Raw genomic sequence first — 14,740 nt, 5'->3', positions numbered from 1 at the left:
ACAGAGGACTGTCTTGCTCATTTTCTCTTAATTACTGGTTAAAGCGATAAACTAAAAATAAATCAATTAACAATGAAAAAATTAAAAACTAAATTCATAATTTCTTTTACATTACAAATCCATCAGATGTAAGATTAAGTTGTAAAAGGATTGATCAGGAATTATTAACAAGCCCAGCTGTCTGGAGTCAGAACTTGTGAAGACAATTACCACATCTATCTGCAACCAAAGTGAAATACTCACACACTAAATCATGACTGCGTGTCTAAGATAAGTTATTAATTTACCGCAGCCTAGCTCTACTGAACAGATGTACTTTGATGTCATCATTCCTTAGATCTTATTGGACACTGACAGTAAGAATTAGGCTACCGATGTTAGACGACATTGGACTGTATTGACACCATTATTGCTGTATCCTGCGCACTAACAAACCAGGTTTCCAACAAGAAGACATTAACATATCAGACACAGATATAAGACTCTCCAAAACTCCTGTAGGATCCAATGTAAGTATTGCATCAGGTCTAAAGGGGAATTCTGCTCGGAGGAACAAGAGCTGCAATGTGAAATTGTATATCTGGAAGCAGCAACAGCAGAGACGCATATGAGTGCGCACCGATTTGTACCCTCTGGGGTGCGGACAACAAATGAGGAAACCCGGTCAGATATGTCCGGGAAAGAGATGGCCAGACATAAGTTCCACAGAGGTTTTTTTTCTCACAAGACGGGGATTCATTCAGCACTTGCCTTCTACTACTTCTCTGCTCGTCTCAGGGTCCCCAAGAACTGATCGTGGGACCGGTGCGTTTGACGCACATCTTTTCCCGGGAAGATGCTACCCTGTCTATAACGGTTAGTCACGTTCATTTATGACAAAATGATTCAAATTTCACCAAAGGCTGACATTTTAGCGTTACCATAGCACCTTGCAGTTTATCAGCTATGGCTTCTGACGTAATCTATTCAATTGTTAAGTTATAATTGTGATCCAATCATGTTCTGTCTTCTGGAACTTTGGCATATAGGCTACTAATAGGGCAGTGGACTAAGGGCTATACGCAATACCCCTTTCCCCTTTTTATAGTGAGTTTATTATTTTATATGTTTGTATTCATCATGGTTTAATTGCATTTAAAACATGTTGAGGCTGTGAAGCCTTGAACATGTTTTATTCAAGGTATGTCTTTGTATGTGTGTGTGTGTGTGTGTGTGTGTGTGTGTGTGTGTGTGTGTGTGAGGAGAGAGGGGAGTGGGGGTGCCACTATACACTGAAGAGATATTAAATCACAGGCCAGGATAGAGCGCGCAGAAATTGACGGAGTAAACTAAAGTGTGAGGGATTGCTCCTCACTTTGTCGGCGAGTAAATCTTCACTTTATCAGGCGCTGTCAGGCAGGCTGTTCCTCATGAGACTGAAATAGCCAAGCGGTGCAGCTCCTCGCGAAGTCCGGGGATAAACGGATCTCCCCTCACTACCAGGACTAATTGGAATCGCGATTCACTAGGGACAGTAGAAGACAGGCTGGCAGGCTGGCCGACTGCCTGCAGACAGATAGCATGACATTGTCCTCAAACTGCGACCACATCCTCATCCCGTCTTTACTGCTGAAAAGAAAAGGAGCCGGGACAGTGATGGGAAGGTAGGCTGAGTATTATCCACAGATTCTGAGGTTTCACAGTAATTTGACCCAAATGCATGTTGTGATTAGATGATGAAAATGCATCAAAGACTTGTAGAATACTTCTCCACTGATGTGTGTAGTTATAAATTAACCTGCATTTCCTGCAGCGAACAAGAACTCTGAAGTCAATGGAGATTAGCATTTAACTATCAGGCTCGCTCAGGTAGTGTCTTTAAAGGCTGTGAGGAAACACACAGTAACAATTGATGCTTTTTGTGGACAAACCATTTTTAGAATCAGTTTTAGCAGCTGGACCATAAAATTGCCTGGCTGTGCACTGACTCACAGTCATATGATGGAACCTGCAGCCCTAACTGAATTAATGCACCACTCATTGAGCCATGTAGGATCCACGCTTGTCTCCATTGTGCTGTGGTGAGACAGGATTGGTGCCAGCAGGACTCTTCTTTCACCTACATGGAGGACGTCACAAGGGAGCAGAGACGTGTCATGTCAGCATCTGCAGGGAAAAAGCTAATCCCAGCAGTCATCAAGCTCCAGCATCACTTCTGAAACGCTACACCAACTCCAATAGTGCTGAGAAAGCTCCGGAGTAAAGGCACAATGCGCTGTTATGCTGTGTGTGTGTGTGTGTGTGTGTGTGCTCGCTTAAGTGCAAGATATAGTCAGCTGTGTGTGTTACATCTTTGTGATGACTTCTCGCTGTCGCGCAGCTATGCCAACTCGAGGGTCCGCTTTAATCAGTTTTCTCCTGCATACTGATGGGAATGGCAGAAATGCAATTTTGTCTGCTGCTGTTATCTGAGGTCATTCCCCTGCAGAACTCCTCTCACACATCTCCAGCTGGAACATCGCTGAGTTTATTAGTCTATTTTAGCATACTTTTTCACTTCAATTAATAATTGTTAGCGATAGCGGTCATTTAGTGAGCCAGTTTTTATGCTGTGTCCTGATAATTGCTGCATTTGTTTTTGTCCTTTGTGTGGTATCAACCATCTTGTTAGTGCAGTCTTGCTCATACCACATGCGCTACCTTTGAGCAGCTTCTGTCTCAGTGCAAACATGTATGCGTGTGCACGTGTGCGCGTGTGTGTCTCTTTCTATTCCGGACGTCTGCTTCTAAGTTAAGGACGCGTTTATCATTTTAGTGTATCATTTTAGATCCGTGCCCCATCTTCTTGTGATGCGTTCATCACTTTGAATCACAGTGTGGATGTATGGTCTCCCGCTGGAACACAGAGTAAGAGAGAACCAAGGTCACAGCATCACTTGCTCAAAGGACTTTTGTCTATTTCAAGATTGGAAGTTGTATTTGTATTGTAAGTTTGCTTCTTTTGGAGTTAACACCCATTCAAACATTTCTTCAAGGACTTCTCATTTTGCTTCATTTGCAATTAGTAGTGAGATGGCTTTGAAATGCTGTTTCACAAAGCCACTTTGTGAGATAAATATGATTTATAATTTACATTTTAAAAACCCTCTCTGTGGAGGTTTTTTTGTGAAGAGGGTTAAGTCTCTCAACTTTGAAACTTTGTATTTCTCCTAGGCTATTTTCAACAAAACCTTCACGCACATAGTTGTGCTTCATATATGACAAACTTGTAAAAAAACTCAAAAGGAGGTGATCTGGTTATTCAACCTTGTTACATACTTTATCACATCATTTTCTTTTTTAAACCAGTGCCTTAGAGCAAAATTATTTATAGATTTCAGTATCAAAGTCCGTTTTTAGGCAATGATAGAATGTGTTTTTGGTGTGTCCCTGAACAAGGCAGAGTGAGCATGTGCACATTCCTATGTGAACATATGCACCGACTGGTGTGTGAGCTTGGGAAGCAGAGCTGCCGGTACAGACTACTTTGCTACACCATGCATAATCAGTTTGAGGAGAACAAAGGTGTTGATTCTACAAACGGTTTGTTTGGATCAGGATGATCCCGGCATCCAGGATCAACAGAGAACAGTGGCTCTTTCACAAGAGGGGAAGGGACCCAGTGGAGGGACCAGCTAAGGTCTTTGTAAAAGGTTGTGTATGCCTGGAGAAAAACAAGAAGAGGAATAGCGAGGCACATTAAAGCCTTCCTCTATTATGTGTTTTTCATAATATAATGATAGGTTAGTGTTCAAAGACAGGCCTTGGAAAGCATTGAAAGCTTTCCATGAGTACACAACTTTAACGGTAAGGTAGTAAGCCTCTTTGTTATTAGTTTTGAATAGGTATGATGGGAAAGTTTAACTGCTGTGTTTGACAGATACCAAACAGTCAACCTTGGGTTTACCTAAATGTGTGCCCCCAACTGATTTATCAAATGGTTGTCATTTAAAAGCATCATTAAAAGTTGCCGGTTAGATGTCCGGCTTAAAAGTGAAAAGTTATGTCTAAGACTATGGTGTAAAATCTCGTGTAGAAATGATGGTGCCTGTTTGTTTGTTATTCAACTCCCTGCAGCCTTGCTTAAAGAGTAAATGAATGGGCACAAAGCCTCACACCCAAAGTGGCTGCCAGACATTTCTTTTCCCTTTTAAATCCCAGACAGCTAATGGATTGTTGCAGAGCCAATCTTCAAGGCTCACCAACCTTAAGCATACAGGCACATTTAACGCACATGTATGGATCCGCATGCCTATGAATTTGTGGAAACATTCATACTGTCATCGCTGTTAAATTATGAATGGGACCCAGTGACGTGTTTTGCCTCCTGTGTCCCATGAGTAATTTGACAGCTGTATTTTTTTCCCCACTACTTGGGCTCTGTAGACTGTCTCACAATGAGCTTGGGGAAAGATAGGGGCATTGGCATTATGTAAATTTGTAAATCTGGTGCTGATTTTCTTTTATTTCCTCCAGCAATTTCCTTGTGAATGTAGGAATTGTACTGTGTATATTCTCTCCTCATGATCAGCCAGCAAACTAAAATCTGCCTCCATATCACAAACTGATCAGAGGAGCCGCACCATTGTTACAGCTGGCACAATGGACCATTGTTGAGGAGTCGATTGTGTGAATCTTTGAATAGGGGAGGATCTTTCCGAATGGTAAGGTTTTTAGTTAAAGGGATGGACGGCAAATATCCATTTCACTCTGTGTGATCATTATCCTGATTGTGGAGAATACGTGGGATTTATTGGCTCACCGTCAATACTTAAATTACAAGTTCTATTAATTGCACATTGCATCTGCAGCAATTTTTGCCTGACAAAGTCATTTCAATTGTGTCAAAAACCCATTGTTGCTGTGGTAATGAAAGGCAATTCACAACGATTAAATGTTCAATCTGGGTGGCCTCTTTTTCACCACAGCCAAGTTGCTTTGACCAGTTTCCAGTAATACACCATCCATCATTAGTCACTGTTTTTTGTCAAATGTCCTATATGAAAGGAGAGATGCATTGTGACTTTGGTTACTAAAGGAGCCAATACACAGTATTTCCTCATGCACTTGATGTAGTAGATCAGCTATTCCTGACAGCATACTTTAAAAGAGTCATTCCCAAGTGTTCGGCAGACTTTCTACTTTCCACTCCTTACCTTTAAATTATCCAAAGACTTCACTCCTTTGTTATTTTGTCTTACAACAATAACAAAAAGCAATTTAAAATCCCAACTGTATTTACATTTTTTTTCTTCAAAATATGTAGATTCTCTTTTATAAGCTTTTTATTCAGAATTGGAAAAAGGGTTAAATGAATTAAATTTTGCCCCTGGCTCTCCTCTACTTTCGTTTTTTTTCTTGCTTTGTCCTTCAGCTCCTTTCATCTATCCTCTGAGTTCAGATCCCTGTAGTCTCAAATCTAGGTTAGACCCATTTCCATGCAAGGAACTAGGCGAGAGAAAGACAGTCATGTGATTGCCTAACCGTGCCGCACCACAAAAGCAGAAGTCTGGTTTACCCATTGAGGCTGATGTAAAGGACTGATCCTGACTGGAACACGCCACATCAGAAACTTGGGGTAAATGTCACAGAAAAAAAGGGTGGTTAATTATTTTAGTTGTTTTGCCTGTTGATGTTCTTTCTGCAGATATGAGGACATGTCTGTGAAGCCATGACATTTCCAGACCTTTATGATACACGCTGCTTTGAGTTCACTTAGCTTTGACCTTTTAATGCCAGTTACATTGCAGACTCCTCGAGAGACGCGAGTAGAAAGCAAGAGAGAGGAACTTGAAGTTGGTTAGGGAATTGATTGCATTCCTTCTGCCTCTGTGATGACAAACCACTTTCCCATTAGAACCAAAGACAGCCTTTTGGTTGCACACAAATTTCAGATTTTCACACTCAAATCATCCCCAACTGATTTCTTTTCAATACGCAACGCATAACCAAAATAATGATTACATTTATTTCCAATGACACGCTGCAAATCTGCCATATCTGTACAGACATTTTTTTTGTGGAGCAGTGGCACTAGTCATTAACCTTCTAGTCAGGCAATTTGGGCCTGAATGGCCTTTTTCTCTAGGTGTAGAGAAAGGTGGATATGATATGTAGCTATAGGAAGGCTATTTTCATTGGCCAGGTGATGAATGTGGTGTCTGTGGAGTTGCATTGCCCTTTTAGCGCTATCTTTCTTGCTCTTCATTTGCTCTCCATTAGTATTTTCCTTCATTCTATTAGCCTTCTTGTTCATGTTCCTCTCCTCTCCCTGTCTGACACACTGTCACTTTTTTTTCCTCTCATTTTCTCCCGCCTGCTTACTCCATCTCTCACACAGGAATCTATTGTAATTGACTTTATCTGTCTTTCTGCCCCCTCCCTCTCCCCCTCGTTTCCTTCCTCTGTGTCTTCCTCTTCATAGGGGGTCAGCTGTTGCGGGCCCAATCTGAAAGTGACCTGTTGGCTGGGCCAGAGGCTGCAACACAGGACATGGGTCCTGCTTCCCCTTCCCGCTCGTGTCTTGTGTTGCAGCCAGTGGAGTAGCCTGTCTGCTGGTCTGTCTGCTCATCGCTGGTGGACTGAGCTCCAGAATCAACGGCGTAGGTTTCCTTTCAGCACTGCTTCAAAATAAATGCCCTCTGCTACTTTTTATGTTTTTAGGGGGAACAATGCAATGCACACGTTCTAAATATTATTATGATTACTAAATACTAAGTATGTATACTGTCCATGTATGTATGTACTGTATGTGTGCTCCTTGCTTTGCAGCTAACTTGTACCTTGTCAAGTGTAGTTTTCATATTCCACATATTGTCCTCTCTCACAGTTTAAATAATAAATGATTTAGTTCAGAGAAAAATGTTTGTACGGTTTTATTTGTAATTATAACAAATAAAACTTTGTACAAATAAAACAAATAACAAATAAAAAAATTATGGGATTCAATGGTTATTTGTTCTGGGCTATAATGGGGTGTGCTCAGTGTTTCCAGTTTAGATTCAATTCTTGTTTGAGGTCATGTCTGATCACGCGTATAGCTGCAGCCGTACGAAAACAACTGCCTGGTGACATTTGCACTGAGACGTTTTGAGGAAAGTTAGCACCATCAAGGACTATTATTCTTTTGAAACCATAAACACCATGCAAGCCATATAGGTTTTTCATGAGGCTTGCCTTGCTTCAAATGAAGCAGCACTTTTGACTTTCCCAGGGAGCAAACATCATCGTGAAGCAATAGCTCCTGACAAGGTCAACAGTGATGGACCTCTGGGCAAGGCAGGAAGGTGCTGGGCATGACCACGTGGGCTGTCGGAGCCAAACGAACAGCATAGACGAAGAGGTTGGAGCGTGACATGAGATAGCCTTTGTCTTTGTTCTCATCTCAATAACAAGAGGAGAGATGGCGGAAGAGATGTCAGAGTGGTGTGTGTGTGTGCGTTTGTGTGGTTCTTTGTAATAATGGAGTGAGTGTAAGTGTTTGTGTGTTTTAGAGGGGAGAAAATGAAGCCATTTTATGACAGCGGTGTCACTTGATTGAAATGTAAATCCTGGTGCGGGTGCTTGCTGTTTTCAATCTTCCCCTAAAAAATATTGTTTACCAGTGGGATTGAAAGGAAGCTGTGTACTGAAGGCTGTGGGATATTGGCTGACCGTGTTTGCCCTGTGTTGGTGCAGTTTCTTTTCCACTTGGTTTGGAGCTGGACATCTCAAATGCAAAGAATATCAGTGGTATGAAGACTAAATTAAAAAAATGGTTTGCAATTCTTCGAAATGCACTTGTTCATTTTCTTGCCTGGAGTTAGGAGATACAATCGATACCAATCTCATTTTTTACAGCTAAGTATGAAGTTAAAGCCAGCGCTAGTTAGCTTAGCCTAGCATTAAGACACCGTATACTCCCTCCCTCGTTCTGCTGTCTGAAACAATTTAAATGTGGAAACCCTCAATAGCAAAAGCCCGACCTTTACCTTATTAGCTAAATGAAACATTTGTGTGCTGAGGTAAGCTGGTCAGAGATCCACCAGATTGGTTGGTTTTAACAAGGATTTGTTGTGCCACATATTTTCCCACACCACTGCACTTTGTGTCTGCAATCAGCAGTTATATATTGAGGCAGAGTGAGCTATCGCCCTTGCCACTGCAACTTTAACTTCCCCCGAAATGGCCTAGTTGGTATAGTAATGCTACAGCAACAATATCAAGTCAAGCAATTTATTCAATTCACAGCAGGGGAGATGAAGAGGGAGACTTAAAGGCAGGGTCAGGAGAGGGAGGGAGTCGAGAGCAAAATCTTCATGTTACAGATGTCTCATCACTTTGTGTTTGCTATTGGCTACGTGTGTAGCGCATGACATGGCAAGCCCCCCCGGGCTGAATGTCACGCCACCAGATTAAAAGACGTGTTTGATAATGACATGGTGAAATATAGTGAATGTTAAGCGCTGAACGAGAGAAAAGATAATTAATATAAGTGAGGGAGAGATAGCGGGAGTAAAAGTTATACTTTAGATCATAAGTATCACATCCGGGCTAATCAACTATTGTATGTGCAGTCATTTATGTTAAAATGCAGGTATAGACAAAAGAATAAACAACAACAAGTAGTGGACACCGAGTTCTCATGAAATCAGGTTTGCCTACTGTGATGAAGGATTGCCTTTGGGCTCATTTCTTAGGGTACTTTATATGGCAGCTTCATCATTTCCTAAGTCTTTTCCAGTGACGGTATATCTATTCACACACACATTAATGCACGTATAGGCCTTTTTTTTTAAAGGTGGAGAGACTGGGAACATATGGAAAATAAAGAGAAAACATACTGAAGAAATGGCACAGTGAAAGAGAAGTTCCTCATTTACTATACCTAGCTTTGCCATCACTTTGTAAAAGTACGGAACCAGTACCTGGTTTTATCCAAGGACCATGAGCCTTAGTTTAGAACATGCTCAACATACCCGTACCCCCAGGGGAGATAATAGAGGACGCGGCTCTTTTTCAAGCAACTTAGTAATGATAAGAGTTTCTAAAAAGAGACCGGAAAGGAGAGAGAGCCTGAAAGAGAAGGAAAAGGAAGCTAAGTATTAAAGCGGGGGAGTTGGAGATTGTAGGAGAGGTACGAAGAGATTCACAGCTGGGAGAGCTAAAGACAGAAAAGCAGAAAAGCGGAAAGTAAAGGGAGGGAAAGAGAACAGAGATAGAGAGTAGCGAGGACGGAAGAGGCAGCAGAATTAGATAAGTAATGAAAGGGATGAACCTAGAGAGGCAGTGGATAGAGAGGGAGAGAGTGGCGAGCAGAGTGTTGATTTATTAAAAGTGAGCAAGGCAGCACTTCAGAGACAGCTGCCACTTTTCACAGAGTTTCAGACAGGAGGAGTGACAGTGACACATCAGTCAATACAAACTAAAACTTTCCACATGTGTTGAGCAACAAAAATTCTGCATAATGTTCAATAATCTGGCTGTGGAGGTCACTGAGGTTGTAGATATACCCAAAGGACACTAGTGAAAGACTCTTTATATACAGTAGCAGTGGTGTGGTGTTTCAGTGTGGTGCAGGGACAGGACATTCAAAGTCCCCACCCTTTCTGTTTTTATTTTCTCCATGTGCTCAGGTAGTTTTTCAAAGAGAGTCTGTTTTAGTCTGGTTATCACCGGACTAAGGTAAGCTAGATTTGAGATTGAGCATTGGTCTGGGGAGTCTGCTCTGTGTTTTCTCTGCAAAAGAGCCGTGACTAACGGGCATAGTTCAAATGACTCTGTACGCAATTGGAAAGTCCTCAACCAATCAGAACAATAATCCGGGTGACGTAGAAGCTACAGCGGCATGAACAGGTTTGCTGCTTCGGTGGCGTTCGGTAGCCGCTTCCGCTACCCGATGTGAGTCGAGTGCAGATGTGAGTCACGCATGCGTCACTTTGCACAAGTGCAGACGTGAGTTGTGCATGAATGATTTTGCGACAAGTAGCATTCAAAATGCTAACCGGTGACTTATATAAAGTCAATACAGTAAAAATGGACCTACATAACGAAGTTCGTTCACTGCTGGCTACAAGCTAGCAAGCAAACACAACAAAGGTTGTCACTTGAATGGTTTTTTGAGCTAACGTTAGCATTCAAACAATCATAGATAGCTAAAACGTCTTCGAAATGATTTCCATCTTTTGTTATTGTTTGTAATGAGAAAAGTTAATTATTTTAGGGATTTCACAAATTTTATTATGACGCGTTATGGCGTAAACCCTTTAAATCTGATCTTGCACAACTCACATCCAGTAGTGACGGCCGCCATGTTGAATGTAAACAAGAATCTGCTTGTTCGCTTCTCTACTGTGTCGTGTTAAACCCACCAATAGCTTGCCAGGTAGATAAGCCAGATTGTGATTGGTTCCTGCAAAATTGTGAACTGAAGCAGGAGAATTAAATGTGCGAGTTTCCAGAAGGAGCCGCAGGGCAAAATCAAATCACCGGGTATCCAGTCTACGTCTGTTTACCTGCAGCAGAGCAAACACTGACAGAAAATCCCAATAGATTGGAAGAAGAATTCCATTCACTGTGACAGGAAGAATGACCAAAAGACAATTACACCCAATGAAGCTGTGGCAGCACACAAAAAAGCCATTACCAACATTATACTGTATGCTCGGACAGAGTAAAAACATAACGGAAACAGATAGTAACTTAACAAGAATTAAGTAATAAACACGTCTACAGTACATAGGTAGGACATAGCAGGTTCACTGTCAGCATTTGTCAGCTTTAAAAACACTCTTATAACACTTTCAAAGCAACATGAGGTGACTTGCTAGAAAGAAAATCATCCAGTTTCAGGTGCATTAATATGCCAAAAGGAACTATCAAGGCCATTATTAGAACTTATGCAATACACAAACTGCATTGCCAGTGTCATAGGGGAGTTCACAAATGCTAACTGCCAACCATTGTAAAAATGAGGATATGATTTCTTCAATTTTATAGTTATATCTCACTTAATATTTGCACAATCTAATCTGTCTGATGCACATACTGCATCTGTATGTCAGTGTTTGGTTGTAAGCGCGTGCCTGCATGTGTGGGTGGGTCCTTGAACGAGGCGTTGCCCTTGAAGGGTTCATTGCGTTGATGGAGGGATTCGGATCACAGATTCCCTGTAAAGCCCACCGAGCCGTGTTGCGGGAACGGGCAGTCAGAAGTTTTGTGATGCCCCTGAAAGCACTTGTAAGCTGCTGCAGTGTGACTATGATAATGCAAATGTCAACATTTGCTAAGCCTCTCTGGGCTGATGGCTTGTAGTTTGGGGGAATTTGCTTGTGATTTTAATGAAATCCTTATATTTCATCACTGTGTTGACACCTGAGGTGTAATCGGTTCCGGTTATGGAGATGGATTAAAACTCATGTCTCTTTGCAGAGGAGATAAATTGACTTGAACTTCATTTCTCAAGCTGAAGCAATTTATGCAAAGCAAATACAAATCTAAGCTCGTCTTTTGGATGTCATAGTCACAGCAGAACGGCCTCCACTGATGGGAAGAAAATACATTTTTTTTTTCTCATTTCTGGGATGGAACAGAGGACCGGCGTCTCTCTTTCCACGTCAGCTACCATGAGTACCAGTGTTCCAGCTCAAGGGCTCGTGGTGTGCAGGGCGGGAAGGAGTGCGTGCATAAAGATAGACAGAGGTTGACAGACAGATAAAGAGACAGACAGGGAGTGTCCAGGTTGCTCAGTGGTTAGAGCAGGCGCACATAAACTTCAAGGTGTATGCCTCGATGCAGAGGTCCAGGATTCAAATCCAACCTGTGATGATTTCCTGCATGTCTTCCTGCTTTCTCACCTAGCTGTCCTGTCAAATAAAGATGGAAAAGCCCCAAAAATGATGTTTAAAAAAAGAAACAGGAAAGGATCTCAATCTTTCTACATGAGGTGGAAAGAAAATAACTTATATAAAAACAGACAATTGGAAAGCTAACGTCAGCTATAAAAAACAGGCAGAGCGGATTAATGGAGGTAGAATGAATGGTAGAGGCCGTAACAAGGAAAGTGAATGTGGCAAAATTGATTCAAAGAGGGTGAGAAACAGAAATGATGACGAAGATTAATTTAGAAAGGAGAGAAAGAAATCTGACTGCTGAAAAAAAAGTCAGTCCCTGCTAGAGATAAAGTGTGAAAGTGTTCCTGAGTTCCTGAGCTTTCAAATGTGAGAGAGGCAGACAGGACAGATGAGGAGAAACAACGGAAGTGATACGAGCTTCAAAAGATGATAAATGAATCTTCCGTTGACCGCAGCTAGGGGTCAGTTATATAAGTGCCCCCCTCTCTATCCACAGTGGGAGTATAATCCAGTGCTGAGTTATCAGCTGCCAGTCCCCTTGCTCAGGTCCTCCAGACACAAGGTAACCTTCTGTGAATCAGCCCGTCCTTGGCAGGAAGATGCAGACTGCTGACAGTGACAGGTGTTCACTTTCAGCTCCCCCCGGCACTCTGCCATTATGGTTTATTCATTCATTCTGAATTTGCAAAAAACTTTAAAAGGGCGGATATGAACCAAGCATTCTTGCACACACACTGATCCTTGCTTTGTTTTAAAAAGGGCTGCAATTTACACTCAATGAGAAATCACACCAGATGGGACAGGGAACGTGTAAATGTTGACACCCTGTCAGATTCACTCAGAAATGATGAGACAATTATGACGGTGGTCCTTAAAGGGCCAGAGCTTTAAAATGGCTTAAGGAAACATTAAAGTGATGAACAGAGCCTGCTTTACCACTGAAAGTGATAACAGTTGCAATATATCAGTGAAATGTGAATTTAATGTGCTGAGGTTCTAAAACATCTGGAGGGTGGAAGTAAGGTTTTTCTTTTAATTTACTAGCAAGACACAATTTTCCATTCCATTATCAACTCCTTTTTGGTACTTCATCAGCCACATGCCAAAAAGAAAAGATTTGAACACATCCTGATTGAAATAAAGCACACAATATTTTTTTTAAAGTATGGAAGGTGTAATATATTTCCAGGTGCAGTGTGATAGCAGTCACAACGGGAGGAGAAAGGAGGATAGTTAAAAACCACAGCCATGCGCCGCCAGTTGCCAGTTGCTTGTTTGCAAGCTGGACTTTGGTGCTTCAGCCGCTGCTGCTGGTGGGGTGAGGATGTTTTTATGAGTCCAGCGGCCATGAAAGCACCAGCGTGGGGGACCAGCTCAGAACAATTGTTTTGTCCCAGGTTTTTTGATTAATGTGAATGGTGGCTGAGGAACAATTCCAGGAGTGTTATCAGAAGCAAACAGAGGGAGACAAGGGACCCTCAATCTCAGCAGGCGCCCCATCAGTGGGTCCCTATGCTGCATGGCTGTGATTCATACAGCTGGATTGATGTGGGTTGTGTTTCTTATTACCTACGTGTGTATGAGTGTGTGTGTGCACGTGCTCATAGATGGGATGGTGTTTAACCCATCATTAAAAATATGTCTTCCACTGCACTAAACTGCTGATTAGATTGACCTTGCACACACAATCCATTCGTTTTACCAACCATCTCCGAAAAACAACTTCAATCACGTTGGATTTTACAGCTAAATCTACTAATGATGTAAATATTTTGAACTGAAATAAAGATGATCAGATAACGGAATATACTTGCCTGATGTGGGAGTTCCTTTGAAGGCTAAGCAATAGCAAATACCATCTTTAGATAAAGTCTAGACATGTACTTTTATCTCGGGCAGCTGTGCAATAATTCCCTATGATGGCTGTCTGTCATCCTTCTAATTACAAAACTTGCAGTTTCCTTACAAATGAGGCTGATATATGAACAGCTCACTCTTCCAGTCTACCAATTCTTTGGGTGTTTGCTACCCAAATGATAGCACAAATGAAAAAGAGCTTCATTTAAGAAAAAGCATTATTATAAATTATAACAATTTGATCGTTGTGCTTGTTTTTTGAACAGATTCCGTTTCAAAGGGGCAGACTTGGCATTCTGCCTGGCACTCAGAACTTTGGGCCTGTTCTGGGGAAAGCAGCTTCGTTTTTTTGGCCCCCCTCCCCTTTTTTAGACACTCCCATTGGGCCCCCTGGCTGGCGAGGACTGACTGCTGAGTGGGCTGACTGGCACATAGACAGCATCCCCCTCTAACCCCCCCCCCTCTCCTGCTCATCTCGTCTTTCTTCTCCCCTGTAATGTTGATGATACGTTCTGCTCCCGGGTCTACTTCAGCTGCATAAACAAGTGGATGGCGCTTTGTCCTGCAACCTTGGTAAAGGCCATCCGACATACACACTACAACAAAAAGACAAGCACACACACAGTCAGCCCTGGTTGGCAACTGCTTAATAGAATACCACAATGATCAGGCTCTTCTTAATACACAATCAGCATGCAGGGAGAATACAGCTAAGCACACCACAACTCATACTTCAAGGCAGAAGAAAAAACTTGTCGACTTTTCTTCAAATTACTCTTTTTTCCCACTGCTTTCAGGACATTCACCCTACAATGTGGTAGGTCTTTTTATTCCAGCAAACATTTTGGCATATCGCTGACTTGAAGGAAAAGCACAGTCCTAACAGAGAACCATCATGCACAATTCCAAGACCCTGAAACATAAGTAGCTAAACGGAAATCAGTTACCATTATTTTGGATTGTTTACACCTGTGCTTTTCCAACTGGGATATGTCAAAATGTATAACAAGGGAAATTAGCAGCCACAGAACATC

The 14,740-nt window shown here is 41.9% G+C and overlaps 1 long non-coding RNA gene across 1 annotated transcript; it reads left to right on the top strand.

Annotated features, from left to right (window-relative positions):
* Nucleotides 1-89: 89 nt before the first annotated feature.
* Nucleotides 90-6,880, top strand: LOC117957277. The gene is made up of 2 exons (XR_004659461.1): nt 90-855; nt 6,443-6,880. It is a non-coding gene; the product is annotated as an uncharacterized LOC117957277 (long non-coding RNA).
* Nucleotides 6,881-14,740: the final 7,860 nt, after the last annotated feature.

Source organism: Etheostoma cragini, chromosome 14, assembly GCF_013103735.1.
Source record: "Etheostoma cragini isolate CJK2018 chromosome 14, CSU_Ecrag_1.0, whole genome shotgun sequence".
Classification (NCBI taxonomy): domain Eukaryota; kingdom Metazoa; phylum Chordata; class Actinopteri; order Perciformes; family Percidae; genus Etheostoma; species Etheostoma cragini.
Note: the sequence above shows the minus strand (reverse complement) of the source record. Positions and strands in the feature narration are given on the sequence as shown.